This window comes from Lithobates pipiens, unplaced genomic scaffold (assembly GCF_037356315.1).
Source record: "Lithobates pipiens isolate NorthernLeopardFrog02 unplaced genomic scaffold, aLitPip1_a1.2 Scaffold_27, whole genome shotgun sequence".
NCBI lineage: Eukaryota > Metazoa > Chordata > Amphibia > Anura > Ranidae > Lithobates > Lithobates pipiens.
The window spans coordinates 72138564-72165109 of record NW_027507788.1 but is presented as its reverse complement, the minus strand read 5'-3'; positions in this window follow the sequence as shown (position 1 = coordinate 72165109).

Sequence of the window (26546 nt, the reverse complement as noted above, 5' to 3'; positions counted from 1 at the left end):
AAACATAGTGGTGTAAGAAAAATGGAAACCCCAACACGGCTTGGACATCAAACCCCATAACCGGGTACCAACAGGGGATATCCAATGCGTAGGACCCATTGGAGGCATGGAACTTGATTGCAGGGGGGCATAGATACCCATGGCAACAAAGAAAAAAAACAAAGGGGGGAAAAAAGAGTCAAACAAACAGGGGAGGAAGAAGTACACAGAAATCCAAAAAATCCTAGGGGGGGGCGACTTCTTCTGTGAAGGGTGCTTGGGGAGTAGGAGCCAAAGAGGTGTAACACCATCATGGCTGAGCAGGGGGTAGCTCCGCCCGCCATAGGGATGATTGCTTAAAGTATGGTAGAAAAGGTGTGGGCGTCGTTTAGCCTACGGTCTTCCTCAGGCGCTCCACAGGAATAAAGGAGGCAGGGATCACAGGTCGGTAAGGTCGCCCGGAGGCGATAATCATGCTGTGAGAGCCAGAACTAGTGGTAAAGGAATTTCCAGGTTAGCACCCTGCTTCCGTAAAGGGCCTTTAGTTGTAATGTGCCCATCAACGGCTCAATCAGAAAGTCGTGGGCACCCAGGTAGGGTAGCATGTTCAGTCTCGGTGTTCCCTCTGGTCAATCCAGGTGGACGCCAGTGCAGTGTCTTTAAAAAAGTGGGTTCGGCCCTCGTGTTCCAACAACATTGCGTATTTGAGGTGTAGAACCAGAAAGCGATGTTTAACATCCTGAAACCTGGAGCGCTGCCGTTGTACCTCGCTGGAGAAGTCTGGAAATACTGCCACGTGCGTATTGGTATGGGGGATATTACCCCTTTCTCTGGTCAGGCGGAGGATTTTGTCGCGGTCCCGGAAATTAAGAAATTTCGCTATCAAGGTGTGTGGTGGGGCTCCCTGGGGAGGAGGACTGGCAGGAATGCGATGAGCTCTCTCCACCGCGAACATCACCGAAAATGCCTCTCTGCCGAAGGTGGAGGTAAGGAGATTTTCAAGGAAACCCGCCGGATCGTTGCCCTCAGCCGTCTCAGGGAGGCCAATAAAGCGGAGATTACATCTCCAAAGGCGGTTTTCCATGTCGTCCTGTTTTGCACTAAGCTGTTGCAGCTGGCGGCGCACCTCGTCAGTGGTGTGTTGCAGGGGGTGTATGATGTCTTCAGCTCTACTTATGCGGGTTTCTGTCTCCGCCACGCGGTCCCGGAGGGTGGAGAGGTCTTGCCGGATGAGGGACACATCAATTTTGACCTCCTCAATTTTGGAGGTGAGCGTGCTCTGGCATAGGGCGATAGCCTCAAGGACTTGGTTAGTGGCTGACGCAGAGTGGTCTGCGTCAGAGGGAGTGCCAGCGCCATCTTTGACCCGGTGCTCCTCCTCATGGCGGTGGTACCTGGCAAGCTTGTCAGCGGCCTCGGCTGACTTTTTAGGTGGGGACATGGTCCGGAAGTGGTCCGAGGCGTTCCAAAATGGCCGCTGTGTGTTAGGTCAGGGGGTCACAGATCACTGGGCACAGGACCGCAGCGGGTATAGCAAGATGGCCACTGCTCCTAGGCCCAGGCCGGTCCTACAGGCTGTCTCACCGGTCGCAGTAAGGTATAGGGGCACTTCACAGGTGTTAGAAAGCAATCTGGCAGTCACAGCAGAGAGATACAAGTTTGCAGGCAGTCATAGAGGTATGTAGAGGCCGCCTCGGGTGTAGCAAGATGGCCACCGGCAGAGGGACCAGGCCGAAGCCGCGGACTGTCCCACCGGTCGCTGTCAGAAAAATAGGCCCCACACCCGCGGCCGAGGGCGATCCGGCAGCCGGGGGTGCTGCGGGCGGTTCTGGGGTAGTTTAGAGGGCTGGGGAGGCCCGAGAGAGCCGCCGCCGGGTATAGCAAGATGGCCGCCGCTCCGGCGCCTAGGCCGAAGCCGCGGACTTTCCTACAGGCAGTCCCGGAATGGGGAAATCCTACTGGAACAGCTCCGTGCGGCGTCCGAACGGGCGGATGGCTCCAGGGGTATTACGGAGGAGAAGGCAGGGACGTCCAGGTACAATACCAAGGCAGGATGTTGCAGGATGGAGGTTGCAGGAGTATGGAAGAGCGGAGCTCCTACTGCAGACGTCCTACTCCATTGCACCTCAGGCCACGCCCCGTCAGGGTTTCATTCTACCCGGACCTTTCAGCTGAAGTCCAGTAAGCCAGGGCAAAATTCAGTGAGGTGAAGAAACGCTTTACCCAGCTAAGCTATGCTTAACACCGGACGGGCATACCCACTTTTTTCGGGTCAGCCAGGGATGCAGCAGCCTGGCTGGATCATAATGAGCAAGCCCTATGCCACCACATGGTGCATGCTGATGGAGATTGATCATATCACAGAATTATGGGACCGCACAATGGACATAGCTCTTGGGCATTGGCTGTTCGCACGTTCGGCAAATACTGAGCGTTATGGGCCGTTCGTGTGCCAAATTCGTGTGGCACTGAAGGCTCACAATGCACTGCGCCATTGCAGTGCATTGCTGGCTCATGACTGGCCAAGCATGCACTGTGACCCCGCATGCTTAGCTAATCACAGCGCCGGCAGCAAGGAGAGCCACAATTGGTCACAGACAGGATGTCTGTGGCCAATTATAGCTCAGGGGGTTTAGTACACGTCCCACACTATATAAGGCCGCCAGCGCGGCGGCCTTGTGTAGTGTGTTCCGGTGTGCAGGGAAAGAGCAAGATAAGCAGCGACAGTGTGTTCTTTTCTCGGGCATCTGCAGGAGTTAAAGTGGGTGTTGTGTGCCTCCAACACAGTATACACCTGTATCTACCCTTTATTGCTGATGTTCTCTAATACAGCATCTGCAGAAGTTAGTGGGTGTTGTGTGCCTCCAGCACAGTATACACCTGTATCTACCCTTTATTGCTGGTGTTCTCTAATACAGGCATCTGCAGCATTTACAGTGGGTGTTGTGTGCCTCCAGCACAATATACACTACCCAATTGCTGGTTTTCCCACCTCCCTGCAGGCCATTACTATGTCTGGAAGGCCAACAAGGAGAGGAAGACAGTCACAAGCCAATAAGAGGGCATGCAGGCTCTGTGTCTAGAGACAACAGTGCTGGTCATGGACACGGTGCATCGTCATCAGCACGTGGCCATGGGACACGCTTGTCCTTATTTTCGGCAGCTGGACGTGTGGAGCCACATCATGCTGCAGACTTGGTAGAGTGGATGACCAAGCCCTCCTCATCATCCTCATCCTCTCTCACCCAGGCTCAGGGTACTAGCAAAGCAGCTGCCAACACGTACTTTTACCTCTTCTAAATGTCATCAGTCACTCCTTCCCTAGACCCACCATGTCCTCCTGAGGAGCCCCCCGAACTATTTGAGCACAGTGTTGGGTACATGCTCCAGGGGATGCCCGGCGTTTTGAAGGTTCTGATGATGATACCCAGCTAGAGGAAGACAGTACCGTGAGTGTAGAGAGAGGGATGCTCAAGAAGGACAGCAATCTTACAGTGATGTTAACACCAGCTGCAGCATACTGCCAGGTATGCTCCAGTGATGAAGAGGGAGGGGATGATGAGATCACTGAGTCCACGTGGGTGCCTGATAGGAGAGAGAAGTAGGAGGAGGAGAAAGAGGAGGCACATCTCCAATGAGGCAGGATGCCCTCTGGGGGCCAGCTTAGGGGCAGCACACTGACTGAATCATACCGCAGAGCTCCCGCCTGTGCAGGTTGCTGCCTCTGCGCGTTATTACAAGTTCTTTGGTGTGGGCCTTTTTTGAGGCCAGTGCATCAGATTGCACCGCTGCTATTTGCAACATATGTCTCAAGCGTATCTCGCGTGGCCAAAACATCAGCCGCTTGGGCACCACATGCTTGACCAGACATATGTTGACCTGCCATGCAGCTCGTTGGCAAGCATACCTTAAATACTCACACCAAAGACTTCTCCTTGCTCCTCATCAGCTGGGATATCCAACCCCACTAGACCTTCTGTCCTCTCTGAAACCTGCACTGAGAGGACTGAAGGTGTAGAATTAGTGTGTCACAGCCAAGTACTTGCGAGCACTCTGCTAGCAGTACACCCACATCTGATTGTAGCAGGCAAATTTCCTTGCCCCAGCTGCTGGACCGTCGAAAGAAGTTCACTCCCAGCCATCCACATGCCCGGCGGTTGAATGCTAGCTTGGCTAAATTTCTAGCACTTCAACTGCTGCCTTTTTTAGTTGGTAGACTCTGCCCCCTTCCATGAGTTTGTGCAATGTGCAGTTCTTCAGTGGCAGGTCCCCAAACGCCACTTTTTCTCATGGAAGGCGATTCCGGCTCTCTACCGGCATGTGGAAGGCAATGTCCATGCCTCGCTGGACAGGGCGGTCAGCAGTAAGGTACATATTACCGCTGACTCATGGTCCAGCAGGCATGGAAAGGGACGTTACCTATCTTTCACGGACCATTGGGTCACTCTTCTGCCAGCTGGGAAGGATGCAGGACAAGGTGCAGTAATGTTGGAGGTTGTTCCGCCACCACGCCTCCAAAATGCTACTACTGGTTGTGATACACCTCTCTCCTCCATCCCCTCCTCTTCTTCTTCCTTTTCCATGGCCTCTTCCAGTGCTCTGTCCTCGGGAACCAGCGGTGCTTCATAGGCATTCAAGGGGCTACACAAGTATGCAGGCAAAAAGATACCATGCCGTACTTGCGCAAGTTTGGGGGACAGGAGCCACACTGGGGCAGATATTTTGTCAGCTCTGCAGGGGCAGGCCGAGAGGTGGTTGGCACCACACCAGCTTAAGCCAAGAATAGTGGTTTGCGACAATGGCACCAACCTCCTCTGTGCCCTCCGACAGGGACAACTGACCCATGTGCCCTGTGTCCTTAAACTGGTGGTGCAGCGGCTCTTGGGCAGGTAACCGGGCTTATAGGATGTCCTGAGGCAGGCCAGGAAAGTCTGTGTGCATTTCTGATGATCATTTAATGCCAGTGCTTGGCTGGCTGAGCTCCAAAAGGAGTTGAACCTGCCCAAGAACCACCTTATATGTGACATGCCACCAGGTGGAACTCAACGTTGGCCATGCTGCAGCGGCTGCACACACACCAGAGGGCCATCAATGAGCACCTGTGAGACTACGGCACCAGGACAGGGTCAGGGGAACTCTTTTTTTTTTTTTAACCACGCCAGTGGGGCATGATCAGGGATGCATGCACTGTCCTATCTCCATTTGAGGAGGCCACAAGAATGGTGAGCAGTGACAGTGCATGCATCAGTGACACTGTACCTCTTGTCCACCTGTTGGAGCATACGCTGCGTGGAATAATGGACAGGGCACTTGAGGCAGAAAAGAGGTAGGAAGAGGAGGACTTCCTTTCAAGGCCCCCTTTATGCAGACAGATTCCCTGCTGTCCCACCCATCACACAGGAAGAGGAGGAGGAGGAGGAGGAGGAGGAGGATTGTGTCAGCATGGAGGTGGAGCCTGGCACTGAGCATCAGCAGCAGCAGTCTTTTAGGGATGATTTACAGTCCCAAGAAACCCGTGGACTTGTACGTGGCTGGGAGGAGGTGGCTGCGAATCATGTTGTCCTTAGTGACCCAGAGTACTCCGGACCGAATGCCTCAGCTAACCTACACTGCATGGCCTCCCTGATCCTGCAAAGCCTGTGGAAGGATCCTCGTATTCTTCGGCTCAAGGAGAGGGACCATTACTGGCTTGCCACTCCTCCTTGATCCACGGTACAAGGGTAAGGTTGCGGACCTTATCTTGCCGTCGCAGAGGATGAGACATCTCCGGAAGGCCTTGCAGAAAGGTCTGTGCAACGCATTCCCTGAGACTGGGAGGTTCCAAACTCCTGGTCCTGGACAACGTGTTGCTGAGGCTTCGGTCAGTCACAGAAGGAACGGTGGAGAAGGTGGCCGTCTGACTGATGTGTTCAGACAATTTTTTAGTCTGCAGCCCCAAGGTATGATGGGTTCCAGCAACCATCGCCAGCGTCTGATTTACATGGTGCAGGAATACCTAGGGGCAAGGTCAGACTTGGACACCTTTCCCACCAAAAATCCTCTGGCTTACTGGGTCTTGAGGATAGATCACTGGCCAGAGCTTGCACAGTATGCAATTGAGCTACTGGCTTGTCCTGCATCCAGTGTTCTTTCTGAACGCACCTTCAGTGCTGCTGGAGGCTTTGTTACCAATCACAGGTTGATCAACTGACCTTCATAAAGATGAATTTGTCTTGAATCACCACCAGCTACCAAGCACCTAAAGCTGAAATGTCACATCCCTTCAAGACTGCCTATGCTGATGCTGAGTGACTGCCCTGTTATGTTGACTGACTATTCTCTTCCTCCTCAATGATCCTGCTGAAAGCTTGGAAGAACATTTCTGGTTCTGGGTGACGCCACCAGCCCAATTTTTCAGCCCCTGTTTAATAGGGGCGTGTAATTACAATTTTTGATGCAATGCTTTGCAGCAGGGCTTCATTCCTGCACTCCAACTAGAGTATCTGGGAGAGGTTGCAGTGTCATGGCACCAGCAAGCAGTGCCTAAGGCCCAATTTTTCAGCCCCTGTTTAACAGCAGCATGTAATTACAATTCATGATATAATATTTCACAGCAGGGCACGTTCCTGCACCCACCGAGTGTGGACTTATAGTGTTGTGGCACCAGCGCCACCACCACCACTACAACCACCAAAGGCCCAATTTTTCTACCACTGTTAAACAATGGCATGTAATTACAATTCTTGATATAATCGTTTACAGTAGGGCGCTCCAGTGCCCACCAAGAGTCACTTTGATGGCTTACACTGTTGTGGCAACACCAACACCTTAGGCCCCCATTTCTGCAGAGCATATAGGTCAGGCCCCTACTTTCAAACATCCAACTTACAAATGTCTCCTACTTGCAAACGGAAGGAAACAACAGGAAGTGAGATGAAAAAAGACGGAAGGCAAAAAAAAATGATAAAGGGGTGATAACCCTTCCCTATGTTTTCAAAAAAGCTTAAAAATAGATTTTTGGACTGGACCTACACTTTAAAAATGTACCAGTTCAAAATTACAAACAGATTCTACTTAAGACAACAAACCTACACAGTCCCTGTCTTGTTTGTATACTGCTGTTCTGAGTATATAGGGCCTGGTCCCACGCCTTTCCTTTCTTAAATTTGGGTATGGGGTTCCCCTTAATATCCGTACAAGACCCAAAGGGGCTGGTAATTGGGGGGGGGAGGCTACCCATGCCATTTTCTTAATGATTTTCATTCGTATTGCCGGAACCAGATAATACATTTAAAACCACAAGCAGTTTTAAAATACTTTTTTTCCATTAAATGTCATTTTTTGCAGGGACTGTTCTAAACATGGGAAACACTTGGCACTTCACAGGCATACTATAAACACCCCCAGCCATGATATTTAAAGGAATATTTCGCTTTTTTCACTTTCTTCGTCATTAAAAACAGTGCTCCCCGGGGGTGGCCTGAGCATGGAAGTGTGAAGACGCACCTCACAGGAGCTCCGGCGCCGGCATACACTACACCCGTCTACAAGGCTCCGATCCGCACACCAATGGCAAACACGGGAAGGAGAGCAGGCAAGTCCATTAGAAAAAAAAAACAACCCCTCTGCCTCCATGAAGTGATTTTTGGCCCCGGAGGCTGAGGAAATCTCAGAACTGGTCGGACTAAGTCACTCACCACGTGGGTCGGGAGCGGGCTCCACCCTCCGACATGGTCCGGAATCTAGACACCGCTCTCCCTTATCCTCGGGCGTCTCAGACGGCGGGGAGAGCCTAGGCAGATGATCCAGCATCGCAGACCTGGTAAGTGAACTCCCCACGAAAACTGACGTAGCTTTTATGCTAGCTGGCCTAGAGAAGATAATTAGAAAAGAATTGTCAGTGTTCAGGGCGGATCTCTCACAGGTCTTAGAGCGGGTGGAGGAAACCGAGCAGCGCCTGGACAGGCACGCGGCTGCAATCAGAGACTTGCAGGCTACTGTCCGGACAGAGACAATTGCACACAGGATGGGCTTGTACAAAATTGAGGACCAGGATTACCGTAATAGGAGTAATAATATCCGTATAAGAGACCTGCCAGAGGCCACAGGGGACGAAGACTTAGCAGCCACCATTCGCGGCATATTTAACAAACTGTTGGGCAACCCAGCTACCCATCCCCTGACACTGGATAGGGTGCATCGGGCACCTTCACCCACGAAACCTATAATCTGAAACACCCAGGGATGTAATTTGCCGTGTGCACTATTATGCAGAGAAAGAACTCATCATAAAGAGAGCAAGAGAAGCAAATACTCTAGAATTTGATGGAGTCATCCTGGCTCTTTTATCGGACCTGTCTAGAGAGACTCTAGAGAGATGCAGAGCCCTAAAGCCGCTCACAGAGAAGCAACGTTTAAACTCTATTAACTACAGGTGGGGCTTTCCGTCTACCCTGCTAGCAAGTAAGGATGGGAAGACAGCCAATCTATGATTTCCGGAGGACATGGAAACATTCTGCATGAACCCCCGGAACTCCCGGGCTGGCAGGAGGGTATACCAGCTCTACCTAATGCATCAGAAACACAGTGGCAAAAATTCACCCGCAAAAAAAGACGATCAGCCAACCAGGGGCTTGATCCGCGTGTAGTTTAAATAAGCGATCCTCCAAACCCAGAGATGAGTACTGCCACACTAAGCACAAGTCTTAATGGTTAAACTGTTCTGTTGTTTTATCTTAGAAGTCAGATTGTTAATATTTGATGTAATGGTTAATCACAATCAAACGGTAGCGTATCTAACGCAGTTAGTGGTGAAGTCCACCATGTGGTTTGGATTTCTGTGTTTGCACTTTTATTATGCCGGCGCCGGACCGCACGGGGGAAGTGAGCCGAGTTAGGCCACGTGCGGTCAGGAGTTGGTGCCGGGAACCCCTTTCAATGGGAGGGACAGTGTGTGGCTGGCCTGGGAACTATGCTCGGTCCCCGTAGAGGGAGATGGGTGGCCGTGGCGGGCCACACACTGCCCCGAGATGTGCACAGCAAGGCTTTGCGTGTATGATGGAGACATGAGGCTGTATGTTTTGATGATAATGTATCTGTTCTTTTTCTGGTGATTTCCTCCTTTCTTTCTATCCTACCCCCTCTCTTCTCCCCCTGCCCTTTACCCATTACAGCCCAACTGCCGGTCGAGCGGAGATGATACATGGTCTGGGAACTCGATGGCTATGGAAAAATTGATTTAAATTAATGTCAGAGGACTTCATGCTGCATGTAAGTGTCGCACACTTTATAGAGAGCTTAGGCGCTTACCGAGGGATATTATTTTTCTGAAAGAAACCCACCTCACCTATACAACTAAGGTTAAGCTGTACGCCCAACACTACCCCACCTGGCACTACAGCCTATCAGATATACCGGGTTCAAAAGGGGATCCCCATTCCTTGTAGAGGAGTCCCTGATGGATAAATTAGGTAGGTATCTGTTCATAAAGGGCACCCTAGGAAATTTGGCCTGCACTCTTGCCAACATATACGCCCCCAATTAAGGGCAAGTGGAATTCGTATCAAGCACCCTGACTAAACGAAAAGAATTCGACCGTGGCTGTATAATCATGGGAGGGGATATGAATGCTGCTCTCGAGCCCCTCTTAGTCAAGACCCAGGGTAAAACACATGTCCCTCACAGACGACTGACCCATATAAGAAAACAACTACATGAGGTCCAACTTATGGACGTCTGGAGAGTCCTGAAAAAGATTTCACGTTTTACTCACACTTATATAACACCCACTCGAGGATAGACTATTTTTTCCTTCAACAACATTACCTAGACTTAGTAACGGATGCCCGTTTTGACGTTTCGACAGTCTATGACCACGCTCTGATTAGTATTTCCTTGAAAATACTGTCAATACCAGTTAAGTCCACAAATTGGCGTCTTAACGATTCACTTATAGCAGACGAAATAGATGTTAAGCAATTGGCCTCGGATCTTTCCCTCTACTTCCAAGATAACAAATCACCTGAGATTACGCCAGGCATGCTATGGGAGGCCCATAAGGCCCACAATAGAGGTAAGCTTGTGGAGTTAGGCTACAGGAGGAAGAGGGAGAGGACGGGGCGCAATCAAAACATAGGAGACATAGGTCTGATGGAAAGAACCCATAATCTTGCGAGTTCTCCTACAATATTACACTCTCTCTTACTAAGGAGAGGAACTGAAAGCCCCGTTCTATGAAGAATTCACGTCACATCAATGTTTAACTCTCCAGCAGTTCTCTGAATGGGGAAGTAAACCCAGCCGCATACTCGCACGGTCTAGTGCCCAAAAAAAAATCAGCCTCGTTTATTGCTAAAATGAAGTCATCATCAGATAAGCTGCTCTATAAAACCCATGAAATGGCTAAGGAATTTCCGGGCTTTCTATCAAAAATTGTACCACGTGGCCCCCACCATCCCGGTGGTGAGACGCATGGCCATACACGAGTACTTAGCTAAAGCTAACCTACCCAAACTGCCAACAGATACCCTAGATTCTTTGGAGGGGGACCTTACTCTCGCAGAACTTAAAAATGCACTTAAAAACATGGCGAATGGCAAAGAGCCGGGTCCCGATGGGCTGTCGGTGTCATACTTTTGCTGACATATTACTTCCACACTTAACCTCCTACGCCAATTGGGCATCTGTGGAGGGGGGGGGTTCCGACCAGAGACTCTTCATGCTCACATCACAGTACTGCCAAAATCAGGGAAGGATCCAATCCTTTGCGGCAGTTACCACCCCATCTCTTTACCTAATATGGACACGGAAATCTATGCGAAAGCAATTGCCAATAGACTCCTACCCCTGATTCCCTTGTGGACCTCAAGAGATCAGACAGGCTTCATACCGGGCAGAGAAGCCCAAGACAATTCCCTCAGAACACTGTCCCTGATGTCGTACGTGCGAGGGTGCTCCCAGCCCACCCTGCTCTTATCAACTGATGCAGAAAAAGCGTTTGACAGGGTGGATTGGGAGTACCCAGTGTCACATTTTGGGATAGGACCACACTTAAAAGCAAAAATAGCTGCCCTGTATTGGAACCCCTCAGCACAAATAAAAATAAATGCCACATTAAGCGACCCATTTCTGTTGTATAATGGAACAAGGCAGGGATGTCCTTTGTCCCCTATCCTTTTTGCTTTATCATTGGAACCCTTTCTAGCGGTAGTAGGAGGTAACCCCAACATTCATGGAATTAGCATAGGAAAGACTGAACACAAATGCGCTGCATACAGGGATGATATCATATTTTATGTTCAGCAGCAACTCATTACCCTCCCTAATCTCATGTCAGCCTTTCATGAATTCGGTGCACTCTCCAATTTTAAAATTAACCTTTAAATCTAAATCCGAAATCCTAAAGATATCTGTCCCACATAAGACGATGACCAGCCTACAATCTTCCTTCTCTTTCCAGTGGCAACCAGTAGCCTTAAAATACCTTGGTATCTATCTTACCCCCACCCCAGCCTCCCTGTTCCGTAGAAATTATACCCCCTTACGAAATAAAATTGGGGTGGACCTACACAAATGGACTCACTTGGCACATTCCTGGCTAGGCAAAATTGCAATTGTAAAGATGAATATATTACCCAGGGTGCTGTTTATGTACCAGATGATCCCATATCATGCACCTATAGTTTTTTTTAAAACTTTTACAATATGTAATTGGTAAATTTGTCTGGAACCGCAAGAAACCACGTATTGCTCATAAATGGTTAATACAGCCCAAAGTCTCTGAACTGTACCCTTGTACTATGGGTACAACTGGAGATGGAAGTGAGTGGAAAGGGCTTATACCCACTATTGGATACCAAATAGATACCGCAAGTTGGACTCAACCACTTCACCCCTTACCAGATCCTCATTTGAGTCTTGGGACTATCTGTGCAGAAAGCAGAGCTGGCTTTATAACTCTCAGCCCATGCAGTTGACAGGCTATGACTACTTCCCACCAGGGAATATGGACTCCAGCTTTAGCAAATGGTTTTCGGAAACACCTGTTTTTGTTACATCAAGTCATAAATGAAGCTGACATATTACCAATTTCAGAGATTGTTCCAACGGGACAGATTTCTTTAATGAATCAGTGGAAGCATCACCAACTTTCACCATTTGTAAGCACTCTCCCTGCTCCCCTGCGAACAGAGAAGGAACTGAATCCTGTGGAAGAAGTATTTTATGGAGCTCAACCTCCTGCCAAGCCCATATCTAGTTTCTACCAGGCCTTGCTTTCTGTGTCACCAAGTCCACAGCATTCTTTCCTCTCCAGATGGGAACGGATCTGCAAGGCCATTTATCAACTATACAATATGACACGATATTACGCCTCGCGCACATCTCCTCAATATCCTCCAAAGCAGTGGAAATGAATTATAAATTGCTAACAAGATGGTACTACACACAAGCCATACTTAACAAGACTTTTCCAACTATCTCAGAGTTATCCTGGAGGGGATGCGGATATGTGGGATCACACGTCCATATCTGGTGGTCATGCCCTTTCATTAGACCATACTGGCTGAATATCATTTATTTGATTGAGAAAATACAAGGTAGCAAAATAAAGAATGATCCTTGGCAAATATTATTCCACTGTACAGACGAACCAGTAGGATCTTACAAGAAATCAATCACTGCTCACTTATTGAATCCTGCCAAGGCGCTGATCCCGAAATTCTCTCCCTAGGCCTATGGTTAATGAAGGTAGTTCGAATTTACCAGATGGAAAACAGTACGCTTAAACTTAGGAACAAAGCTGAGTATCAGCAAAGGGGTACTCACCGAGGCCAAGATGCAGAGAGCGGTGGCTGTTGCGACTCAGTGCACACCACCCCTGGAGGTGATATAGGGAGTTGGTTGCACCAAGAGGCACAAGCCTCCAGCGGGATACCTGAGTTGTGTGAAGGTCTGGAAGAGGGCTCGTACACGATGGACCAGACCAGAAGGTAAGTAGCAAGCAAGTCTGTAAAACGGGTAAGAAAAGTGCAGAAACAGGCCGAGGGTCAAACACAAGTAATCAGTTCAGGAGCCAGCAAGGCTGAGTGCAGAGGATAATCCAGAGGCAGGCCGAGGGTCAAACACAGGTATCAGTCCAGGAGCCAGCAAGGCAAAGTGCAGGAGACAGTGGATAATCCATAGGCAGGCCGAGGGTCAAACACAGGTATCCGTCCGGGAGCCAGCAAGGCTAAGAGCAGGGAGTCCGTTAAACAAGCCAGGGGTCGGGTCAGGAAAGAATCAGTGTAGTCTTTAGGCAATCCGGGTCACAACAAGTGGTGGTAAACAGGAACAGGAAGCAAAGGAACACAGGTGAGCTGAGACAAACCAGAAACTTGTCTGTCTGCTAAGGCTCCTTTTATAGGCTGGTCATGGAATTCACGTTATGCGTGTGCTTGTGCACTTGTGCACGCCGCTCAGTAGGGCCGGGAATGTGAGTGCGCAGGAGCGCCAATCCATGGCGAATTTTTGTGCGTCTTTGCGCAGGGAGATGTAAGCTTGATCCAAATTACTTCCCTGATACCGAGTTGGCATCTAAAATATGGTCCTGCTGGCTCGCCTTTAAGTTCTCTTTACCATATGTAGAAATGGTGTCACAAAAGGGTAACTAGGTCTTTGAGTGAAAATACTATCAAAAAAAATATATATATAAAGGTCGGATGCATCATACGTCTCTGTCTGGGCTGGGCACTTGCCCTAACTATCCCTCCCCCCCCCCCCCCCCCCGAGTATAGGTTGCCCCGAGGACATGGAAGATTGCTCGCTTTCTACCTCCCCCACCCCTGAAAGCTACTTACAACTGAGGGAGCCTGAGGGCCCCGCCTGGTTTACACTCTCCCCCCCCCCCCATGATGGAGAATACAGCAGTAATTTCATGGAACATTAGGGGCCTCAACTCCCCCCTTAAGCGTACAATGATATTTACCTGTTTAAAAAAGGTTTTCCCTGCTGTTTTATGTTTACAGGAAACACACCTTACCTGTGCCACCAAGGGGTGCTTGAAATATTTGTGGATTGGCTGGGCTTACCACTCCACTCATACCTCCTTTTCCCGGGGGTTGAGTTTAGTGGTGTACAGGTCCCTGGACTATCAGGAATATGCTTCTAAAATAGATTCAGAGGGAAGATTTGTACTTCTACACTGTCGTATTGGTATTCTGAAATGTATATTGGCATGTGGGTACATACCTCCCCCGTTTGACGCATTGGTGCTCCAGCTTCACCTAGAATTATTTTTTTTTGGGGGGGGGGGGGGCGGCTGGACCTCCCGCTATTGATAGTGGGGGACTTTAACAGTTTCTTAAATACGGGTCTAGATAAACACCCGGTACTGGGTTCACGCAGTCCTCAGAGGCTAACTCCTCTGGCAAGACTTTGTCCAGGATAGACTTGGTGGTGGGAAACTCAACCATGCTCCCTTCGGTCTTAGATATTTCCTATAAACCAAGATGTGTGTGGGACCACTCATATTTGGTGGTCGATTTAATTGTTACTCAAACATCCTCACTTCCCAGGGCGCCCTGGAAATTTAATGTCTTCTGGCTTCAGTTATTTACAACACCAACAGAGATAGAGGGGATCATCTGAGAGTTTTTTACTCAGCACCTGACTCATTGTCAGTGCTTAATGAATGGGAGGCGTCTAAGTCATTCCTGGGAAAGCTGCTCAGTAAGGAGGTCATGAAGGTTAAGAGACGGTCTGAAACTCTAAGCCCTTGTACACACGGTCGGAGATTCCGACAACCAAATCCACCTGAGTTATTCCGACGGATTAATTCCGGACGAGGTCGGACTAAGTTGTCGGAATTTCCGGTTGCCAAGAACGCGGTGACGTAAGCCGCGTACGATGGGCCTAGAAAAGGGAAGTTCAGCACCACGTCCGGCACCCTTTGGGCTCCTTCTGCTGATCTCGCGTGTATCGCGTGTTAGTAGAAGTTTGGTGAGAGACGATTCGCGCTTTTCAGATTTGTGATTCAGTTCGCTACTGCTCTTCAGTTTCTGCTTGTCTTTGCATATCTGATAATCAGTGCGTGTAGTCGGTAAGCATTCGTTTGTCATTGTGGACTATATCTTGGTACAGTCCGCTTTGATTTGCATTGCTTATTGTTTGCTTGCTTCTGCTATTCAGGTCGTTTTTTCAGGCATTGCTGTTTATCGGTGCTTTCTGGTGTCCGTTCTGACCAGCCGACCGTTTTCAAACCATGTTTCGTCTACGTACTCATCGTAGAGTTTGTGCTGTGCAGGAGCTTCATGTTGGGGTTCTTACTTTGACACAAGCCCGGTCCATGAACAGGGAGGGGAGGCGTTTGTGGACCAAGAATTGGTTGCGCCAGCGTGACAAGTTCTCGCACATGCTTTTGCTCTGTGAGATCCGGGAGAAAAATCCTGATGATTTCGGGAATTATCTCCGGATGACGGACCCCATTTTTCACCGTCTTCTGGCTTTGCTGTCCCCTTATATCACAAGGCAGGATACCTGCATGCGGCAAGCCATCACTCCGGAGCAGAGGCTCATCGCCACGTTGCGCTACTTGGTGACAGGGAGAAGCCTTCAGGACCTCAAGTTCTCTACAGGCATCTCCCCCCAGGCTCTGGGGATCATTATTCCAGAGACCTGTTCTGCCATCATTCTGGTCCTGCAGAATGAATGAATGAAATACTTGTATTGCGCACAATGCGAACTGAATCGCCTCTAGGCGCTGTAGAAGGACTATATGAAGGTAAGTTTTATCCATTTTTATCCAGTTTTATACATTCTATGTATTTAATGATTGCTAATGTCTTGCATTTCTTTCCTCATTCCCTAATTACCATCATTGCAATATGCTCTAATTCATATACTCTGCCCCTTTGTCCTCATGCATATTTGCCTCACTAACTTCCCCACCATGCTCTTCTTGGCCCATAAAACTATAGTCTAGTCACTTACCAATGTCTTTTGTCAGCTCCATAGTATTGCTTTCCCCTAAACACCCCCTAAAATGTCTGCAAATGTGATGTGTGTGCTTCAATTCACGCAGAGTGACTTTTTTTTGTTTTGGTTGTGCCAAACTCATTAGGAACCCCCCTCCCCCAACTGCTAGGTCAGCTGCTAGCAATCCTCTATCTGCTGACTTTAGCAAACCCAATACACACTATATCTACCTTTTTGATGGTCACATTTATGGATGAATTCACCAAAGCATGTAGTGCAAGGGCCTGCCTCAATACTTTCAAATGCTATCATTTTTTTTTGTTTTTCCCCTATTATTATCTTGATATGTAATAGCAGAATGTAAAAATGTGCTTCCATTTTGTTTTCTTTTTGGTATTATGACACTTCTTACCTGTCCGGTGGGACTTTAGGCTTTAAATACTCAGTTCCCAAAATGTTATACTGATCATGGCCAAAAATGTTGGTGTCTAATCTGCTTGCAATGTTGATTTGCAAAATTAAAAATTTTTGGTCTTGTTTCACTCCACAGTTTCTTTCAACGCCACAGGAATGGCAGACTGTGGCCTCCCAATTTGCCAGTCGTTGGGATTTCCCAATTGTGGAGGTGCAATTGATGGGAAACACGTCCGCATCGTCCCACCACCCAACTCTGGGTCGTACTATTTTAACTACAAGGGGTTTAATAGTATCGTGATGTTGGCGGTGGTGTCTGCGACCTATGACTTTTTGTATGTGGACGTGGTACAAAATGGCCGGATGACGGATAGTGGAGTGTTCTCACGGACGGAGTTCTACTGGCGTCTCCAGAGTGGCAGTCTGGGCTTGCCACCCCCAGAAGAGAATCAGGAAGGACTCCCATTCGTCTTTGTCACAGATGAGGCGTTTGCCCTGGCAAACCATTCTCCTTTCCCCGATGAGGACCCTCACCCTGGACCAGAGGATTTTTAATTTCCAGCTGTCCAGAGCCAAAAGAGTGGTGGAGAACACTTTTGGAATACTGGCCAGCCAGTTCCGCCTTTTTTTTTTAACGCCTATCCACATGGCGGAATACAAAATCAATCACATTGTGCTGGCCTGCTGTGTTCTGCACAATTTCCTAAAAAGACATTCTGCAAACTATGTGGTCTCAGTAGTCCAAGAAGCAGACTTGCTTGAAAATGAGAACCTCACGGGCCTTGAAGCTGCTCGTCCTGGCTTGCCCCCCCAGAGCGCCCGTGAGGTTAAAAACCAATACATGGAATACTTTGTGGGTAGGGGGGCCATTGATATGCCAGACAATGTCTGAGCGGCATTTTTTAAATAAATTTTTCTTCGAAACTCCAATATTTGTTTTCATTTACTGCTTGGCTTTGTTTTAGGTGTCTCTTAGGTAAATTTATGTTTTTTCTTGTTGTGCCTTTTTCTACAACAGTGCAAACCCAAGTTCTGAGCGAGATGAGGGGACAGTCTCTTCTTCAGATAAGCTTATTATGATATATATTATGCTACACACACACCTTGATTTTGTTAACTAATGTATGTAGTGCATAACTGACCAAAATCTTGCTCATTTTCAGCACCATGACAGAAATATGTGGGCTCAGGAAAATGGCATGATTGTGAAAATTAACACATCACTGTGGGTGTTATTTACTAAAGGCACATACTATGCACTACAAGTGCACTGCAAAAGTGCACCTGAAACTGCACTTGAAGTGCAAAGTAGAGTTGCCTTTAGTAAATAACACCCATTGTCACCGAAAACAAAAATTTTACTACAAATACTGCTTTTGCGCATTGAAAAAGGAAGCCACACATTGTTGATAATTTAACTTTTTAATCAAAGCACATTCACATGTGCATTTAAAAAAAGGGTTTTACAACAAACCAACAAATTGGGTGTATCAAAAACATTATTTTAGGTAATTTTTATGTAACTTGGTGTTTTTGTGTAAACAGGCATGTATCAAAGCGTAACATACAGAACACAGGAACTTACAAAGTTCAACTTTGAAAAATGAAGACAATATCAGACATGAGTATGTACAAACTGGGCTGATATTGCCTTCATCACATGGGGTGTCACCCCTGGAAAAGCCAAATTTGGAAGATGCACACAGTGTGTCAACATGTGCTATCTCCCATCATGGGGGATCAATGTACATGTTTTGGGGCTGCAACCCCTTCATCTCAGCCACTTTCCACAAAACACGTACATTGATCCCCCATGATGGGAGATAGCACATGTTGACACACTCTGTGCATCTTCCAAATTTGGATTTTTATAAAAGACAAAAGTTGTTGTTTAAAAGCAAAAAAATAAAACCCTAGCTAGTCTGGGGTGTTTCACACTCTCCCCAAAGCATCATTGATGTTCTTCATTTTATTTTTAACATCATTGATGTTTTGCTGTATATTTTCTAAATCCCGATTGCACACCATTATCTCCCCAATCAGGATCTGGGCACTTTCACTGGTAAAATGTGATTCTTCTTCCATATCACCTACAAAACAAAGCAAAAAAACAAACCATGTATTATAAATATGACGACATAAATTGATGAGCTTACCGGAAGCTGTGTTCTGCGACACTCACCTGTTGTGGTGACACTTTGTCCAACTTCAACAATCTCTCCTTCCTCCTTCCTCCTCCTGTTCCTCTGCTTCTGGTTTTGGAATTTTACCTTCTTTGGGAGGGGTGGGGTCCCTGGTGTCCTCAGACTTCCAGAGTCTTCTCTCCCCTATGAGAATGTAAAAAAGGAATAATTAGCACACAGAGGGCAGAAATAGGAATATGAAACATTGCTTGGAAGTGTTGTACAATTGTGTTTTTTGGCCGAGTTTAAAGGTGAGAACATTATTGTGGACACCTTGTTAAGCTGGAATACTTACCTGCAGAATGATGTTTCTTACGAACTAATGAAATCATGAACTTGAAAGTGGCCATTTTAAACTGCACAACATGAAATCAAAGCACCTGGAGCATGTATGCAAGCAAGAATAATCATATGAACACACAACTACTTACTTTTTTTGAAGAACATACTTGATCCTTCTGTACTGATCGTGCTCCCTCAGTTTCAGGTCTGACCAGCGTTTTCTCAGTTGATCCTTGGATCGGCGTACCCCAAAATACTTCTGAAGACTCTTCACAACTTTAGTCATGATCTTGGCCTTTCTGATATTTGGGTTTGGGTCAGGTCCATACTTCCCATCATAGTCGGTCCTGTTCAATATGTCCACCATCTCCAACATCTCTACAAAAGACATATTTGAGGTCTTAAATCTTGTCTTCCTGGATCGGGACCTTTCAGGCTCCGGGCTTTCCTCACCCGCCTCCTCGTTAGTGGAACTATGATTGCGCACCTGTGTTCTCTCCGCCATGTGCTCTCCCCACTGCGCCGAAAGCGAAGGGGCTGGGAATAGTCTAGAAAGAATGTCAGGGGCGGGCAGAGTTTCACGCATGCACACTGTATATAAAACGCAACACACGTGTGTCGTCCGTATGATCTATGAACAGAGTGAGGAGCTGACGCGATGATCGTGCAAACAAAGGTAACATTTTGAACTTGGTACATCGCTAGACTAGACTGCTTCTATCTAGGCCTATGTTGGGACAAGATTAGGAGGGTTTATCATGGCATTATTAGTATTTTAGGGTTTGTCTTGCAGACAAGATGGATCCCTTCAAAAACGCCAATTTTATGGGGCTATTACTTGAAGTGTACAGGGAGCTGCCCTGCCTGTGGCAGATCAACAACCCGTTTTATCATGACCGAAGAAAGAGGAAGGCAGCGCTGGAGAAACTTCTTTCTTTGGTGCGGATTATGGTCCCCACGGCAGACATGGCCTATGTGAAGATGAAAATTGGTGCCATGAAGATTACATATCTCAGGGAGAGAAAGAAGCACCTGGGGTCCTTGAGATCAGGAGATCCAGATGCCATTTATTACCCCAGGATGGTTTACTTCGAGAGGCTGCATTTTCTGGTAGACCAGGGGCAACCCAGGCCACCACTCGACCGTCTTCCTTCAAGGCTTTCCTTCACCCCCAGCTGAGGCTTCCAACGTCCAACCTGGGCCTTCCAGGCAACAACATGTGGTGGGGCCCAGCTTGAGACAGGTATAGCATTCTTGAACATATTTCTTGTCGTACATTTAATGATGTTAACTAGATGTTATTATTGATCAGTAAGTTGTGATTTAACAAAGTGGTTTACATATCAATAGCCAGTAGTGACCAAAAATGATTGGGACAAGAATAAAAAATGCTGGGCTCTGAATGATAGTCTGTTCTGTTTGGTAACATTCTATTTGCAACAGTCATGAGCTAAAAATGGTGTGATTGATGAGCAAAAAACTAAAATCATGTCCCATTTTCATACACCGGAAGACCTCAGCCAGGAGGAGGCTGTGGCAAGTGGCAGCCAGGAGGTCGACCAACGCCCTCCTTCTCCTCCTCCTGCCACAACTACAGGAGCCCAGCCACAGCCTGGAAGGATGCCTGGCGGGAAGTGCCTAAGGAAGACAAGAGAGTGATTCAGTCTGGTCTGACAGAAGATGCAGCCTCTTGAAGAACCACATCCTGGGGACATAGATGGCATCTGCTTTTCCTGATCTCTAGGACTTCTGGACCAGACTGTTCTCCCTGAGATATGTACTCCTCAGGCCACCAATTTTTATTTTTCTAATTAGTTCATGTCTGCCCTGGGGGCCAAAGGCTTCGCCAAATTGACAAGTTTATCCAGCGCTGCCTTCCTCTTTTTAGTTGTTTGAGACCTAAATAAAGGTTTTTTTTGTTGGAAGAAATACTTGCGTATGTGTTTTACTTCAAAAAGGACAGTTTATTTGTGAGAAGGCGGGTACATTTCAAAAATACAAAGTGAAATGAATAACAAGGGGCACTAAACAACCTCTTGTAGATTAAGAAAGAAAAAGAAAATATAAAACAGATAATAATGTTGTTGTGGTAAGTTGATACACAAAACACACCCCAAAAAATGCAAATATGAGCAAACTGTCAAAAAAGGAGATGTTTAGGAAAAAAAAAACTACAAAATTCACCCAAAAAACAAAACAAAAAAAATGTGTAGATGTGACAATTTAACAAATTGTATTGCTGAAATGAGTAAAAAAGACTCAGGAAATACGTTCGGGAGAAGTGTGTGTGACTATGAGCATCAAAAGAAGTTCATTCTTGCAGCATTGTAAAGAACAAGAGAATGCGCTTCATGAAAGAATTTTTAACACTGCAGCGTGACGAATGTGCTATATCGATTACGAGCAGTAGTTTTACCTGAGCGAGCGCTTCTGTGTCCAAATTGGATTGTGAGCATGCGTGGCACCTTGTCCGTCGGAATAGTAGGCTACACATGATCGGAGTATGTCCGATTGGAGCATTTTGTCGGAAAATTTTACCGGCAAGTTGGAAAAGTTGTTCCGTCGGATACTCAGACGGAAACAGTCCGATGCAGACCACACACAGTTGGAATATCCGACAAAATGCTCCTATCTGAAACATTCCATTGGAATCTCCGACCGTGTGTACAAGGGCTAAGGGAGGCACTAGAGGTGCAGGTTCATTCCCTGGAGGCAAGATACACTCAGGACCCTACAGATTCCACAAAGGGGGTGTGACAGTCGGCTCAATCAGCTTATGACCACTTACTAGCTTCCTTGGCGGAAAAAAATAGATTTTTCTCGAAAACAGCTTTGTTTGAGGAAGGGGAGGTTACGGGACGCCTCTTGGCCAGAATAGCTAACTCTGAGCAGAAATCTCCAGTTATAGGAACTACGGACGAAGGGGGGACAACTGATTCACTCCCCTGATAGGGTGATACAGACGTTAGCAGACTTTTATGAGGAACTATAGCGCCCAACCTCGCATTACGGTTCTGAGGATCTGGCAGCATACTTAGACAAAATACCATTCCCACAACTCTCAGGTTCCCAAAGTGAGGCATTGGACACCCCATTCACCCTGGAGGAACTACAGACTGTTGTGGCGGGGTTCCCCAATTGTAAGGCCCGGGGAGGGGGGGTGGGATCCCTATTGAAATCTACAAGCAATATTTGGAGATATTACTCCCTAGGCTTGGAGTGTTCAACGCTGCCAAAGAGGAAGAGATTTTACCCCCCTCTGTCTGAAGCACATATTGTTTTAATTTTGAAACCTGACAAGAACCCAGTAGATCCGGCCTCATACCGGCCGATATCACTATTACAATCTGACATTAAGATACTGGCCAAAGTGTTAGCTCTCAGGTTAAACAAAGTAATCACCTCAGTTATACATGCAGATCAGGCAGGCTTTATGCCAAATAAATCCATGGAAATAAATCTCAGGAGACTATTTCTTAATATGCAATCACTGGCTGATAATGTGGGCAAGAGGGCTCTCTTGTCCCTGGATGCTATGAAAGCGTTTGATAGTGTGGAGTGGGCACTGTGTACTGTGAGCGTGAGCTGTGAGACCCTAGGGGTCGCGACCTGGAGACAGACTGCAGTGAAGTCCATCCTCACCACTGGAGACTCTGGCGAACACCCGCTGGCTCTTAGACTCTGCGCTCTGGGGAATCTATGCTCCAGCTCCCATTGGGATCTGTGTTAGTGATCCTGTAGACCTGTGTCCTGAATCTCCCTGGGTACAATCCGCAGCAGTCAGACCTAAGGTCCACTACCTAGCGGTGCACTTCCGACTCCTATGGAGTGCATCTGTCACCTGGTCTCAGGTGACCTGACAGTAAGTTGGAGAACATTTTAGATACTAGTGGGCGGAGTTGTGGAGGGACCGATTTGCATATTTAGGGGCCTTTAGCACATCCCCAGGAAGTGAGCCTGGTAGGAAAATAAGGATCCCTTAAAGCAGAGGACTCATACTGCAGCTGCTGGCTTTCAATAATAGGACACTTACCTGTCCTAGGGTCTAATGATGTCGGCACCGCAGCTGATGTTTCCATCAGCTGTTGGGTGCTGCCGCCACCATTGCAAGTAAGGGAACCCTACTGTGCAAGCGGGAGGCTCTGCTCCTCTCTACTGGCTCGGTGACAGGGGGAGGAGAAGGGAGCCGAGTGGTGACGTCAATAGCAATCGCCCACCGATGTGGCACAGGAGGGGGAGGAGACAAATGAGTGAAAGTTCAACTTTGGGGTGGAACTCCGCTTTAAATAGACAGGAGCCATGCCAACAGGGGAGTCGAGTGAAAGATTGAGAAGTAGTGCTGCGGAAGTCTATCGTTGGCCCTTGAGTGGCCCTGCTGGGGGGGTTTAACTCAGGCTGGAGCTCGGAAGGCTGGTCTGGAATGATAGTACCACAGGAGCCAGTTGGAGAGACCTATCCGGACAGGTAGCAGGAGCAAAGAGACAGAGTGAGTAGAGCAACATGGTGCAGGGACAGACAAGGGGAAATACTGCCAGCTGTAGCAAGTCTCTCTTGAAGACAGTGGTGTGCTTAAAGGGGGTTTTAGGGGGTCAGAGTTTATAAAAAACAAACATGTCATACCTCCGCTGTGCAGTGGGTTTTGCACAGAGTGGTCCTGATCCTCCTTTTCTGGGGTCCCTCAGCGGCACTCCTGGCTCCTCCTCCTATTTTTGAGTGCCCTGTTGGAATAAGCGCTCTCCTTCGTGGACACCCATGCAGGCACGCTTCCATGTCCTGCTTCTGCATCTGTTCGCACAAAAAGCAGGACTCAGCCTCGCATCATTGGATTTGATTGATAGCAGTGGGAGCTAATGGCTGCGCTGCTATAAATCCATCCAAACAGGACCCGAGACACCGGCTTTTTATGAGGACGAGCACCAGTGTGCTCGTCCCCAGCGCAAGATAGAGGGGTACAGGTAAGTAAAACTGGGGCTCTGGGGGGGGGGGGGGCTGCAGTAATACAGGAGGTTATTCAGCTCAATGCATGGAATCTCAAGGATTTACAACCACTAATGCACACAATCGGACTATCCAGCGGACTTAATCCAGCAGGCAAACCACCGGACTTTGCAGCTGAGGTCTTCTGGACTTTCCGAACGAGCAGACCTGCCCACACACAACTGGACTTTTCCAGCAGGCTAGGTCTGGCCGACAACCCACCGGACTATGGCGTGAGTCTGCCGGACTTTTGAAATGAACGGATTTGCCCACACGCAGAGAAAAGTCTGTTAATTTTGAACGTGGCTCCAGGTAGACGGAGCTAGTGAAGGAAGTCAATGCTGCCGCCTCCATCAGCGATATTGACACCTCGCTAGCCCTGTCACCTGGTATGGATTTAAAAGGGAAGCCCTACGCTGAAACAACAGCGTGGGGGTTCCCTCAAAGTCCATAGCAGACCCTTATCTGAGCGTACAGCCCAGCCGGTCAGGAAGGGGGTGGGGACGAGCGAGTGGCCCCCGCCTCCTGAGCCATACCAGGCAGCATGCCCTCAACATGGGGGGGTGCTTTGGGGAAAGGGGGGCCAAAGCACCTTGTCCCCATGTTGATGAGGACAAGGGAATATTCTCGACAACCCTGGCCGTTGGTTGTCGGGGTCTGCGGGCGGGGGGCTTATCGGAATCCGGGAGTCACCTTTAATAAGGGGGCCCCCAGATACCGGCCCCCACCCTATGTGAATGAGTATGGAGTACAATGCACCCCTACCCATTCACCTGGTGTAAAAAAGTGTAAATAAAAAAACTACACAAGTTTTTTAAATTATTTATTAGAAAGCTCCGGTGGTCTTCTCTTCTTCCATCTTGGGGGGTCTTCTCACCGGACTCCTCCGCTATCTTCTGCTCTTTTACTAGCTCTTTTAATAGAGGAGGAGCCCGGCTTTCTTCTTCGTCGTCACAGCCGTCGCCCCCGACCGGGGGTTTTCTTCCGGCTTCAGGGTCTTGTCCCGCTCTTTGGTTCTTGTGCCGGGCCTCTGCTATCTTCTTCCAGCTCTTTTACTAGCGTTGTCTCGGTCTTCAGTCGATGCCATCGCCTTCTTCTCTTCCTCTTCTTCTTCTTCTTCCTTGCCATGTTGACACGACACTCTCTCTCTGGCCGCAATGGCAGTGATGCGTTGTGTGGTGACTTATATAGGGACAAGGGGCGGGGTCACCGGGTGAAGTCATATGGTGTCACAGTCCCAGCATACATCGTTCAAGTCCCATTGACTTAACCCCGTTAAAGTCAATGGGATTCGAATGTTCGAAATAAAAAGTGCTCATTTTAAAGGCTAATATGCAAGTTATTGTCCTAAAAAGGGTTTGTGGATCTGGGTCCTGCCCCAGGGGACATGTATCAATACAAAAAAAAGTTCTAAAAACTGAAGTTTTTACAGGAGCACTGATTTTAATGAAGCTTAACGTGAAAAAAAAGTAACTATTCCTTTAAATATCGTGCCTGGGGGATGTCTATAGTATGCCTGTGAAGTGACGTGTGTTTCCCATGTTTAGAACAGTCCCTGCACAAAGTGACATTTCTAACAGCCAAAAGGGAATTTAAAACTGCTTGCGGTTTTAATGTAATTTCTGGTTCTGGCAATATGGATGAAAATCATTGAGAAAAATGGCATGGGTAGCCCCCCCTACCCATTACCAGCCCCTTTTGGTCTTGTATGGATATTAAGGGGAACCCCGTACCCAAATTAAAAAAAGGAAAGACGTGGGGCCCCCAGGCCCTATATACTCAGAACAGCAGTATACAGGCGGTGCAAACAAGACAGGGACTGTGTAGGTTTGTTGTTAAGGAGAATCTGTTTGTAATTTAACTGGTAATTGGTACATTTTAAAAAAATTCTATTTTTAAGCTTTTTGAAAAACATAGAGAAGGGTTATCACCCCTGTAACATTTATTTTTGCTTTTTTTCTGTCTGTGCACCTCTTCAGAAGATTTCACCTCACTTTCTGTCCCAATGACAAATGTTTTTTGAAAATTTGGTGTTTTTAGTAAAACAAGGATTGGGATAAAGCATCAGTGGAGAGGAGACACGTTTTTCCCATATCAACTCTTACAGGAGAGAATTTTGCTTCCTAGGGGTAGATTTCATCTCCCTTCCTGTTGTCTCCTTCCGTTTGCAAGTAGGTGACATTTGTAAGTTGGATGTTTGAAAGTAGGGGCCTGCCCTATATGCTCTGCAGAAATTTGGGCCTAAGGTGTTCGTGTTGCCACAACACTGTAAGCTCTCAAAGTGACTCTTGGTGGGCGCTGGAACACCCTGCTGTGAACTATTATATAAAAAATTGTAATTACACGCCCCTGTTAAACGGGGACTGAAAAATTGGGCTTTAAGCTCTGGTGCTGGTGCCACAAAACTGCAACCCCTCACAGATACTCTAGTTGGAACGCAGGAAAGAGCCCTGCTGCAAAATATCGCATCAAAAACTGTAATTACATGCCCCTGTGGAACAGGGGCTGAAAAATTAGGGCCTTAGGCACTGGTAGTGGTGCCACAACACTGCAATCCCTCACAGATATTATAGTTGAGTGCAGCAATGATCCCTCCTGCAAAATATTGCATCAAAAATTGTAATCACACTCCCCTGTTAAACGGGGGCTGAAAAATTGGGACTTAGGCACTGGTGCCACAACACTGCAACCCCTCACAAATACTCTTGTTGGAGCGCAGGAATAAGCCCTTCTGCAAAGTATTCCATCAAAAATTGTAATTACATGCCCCTGTGTCAGGGC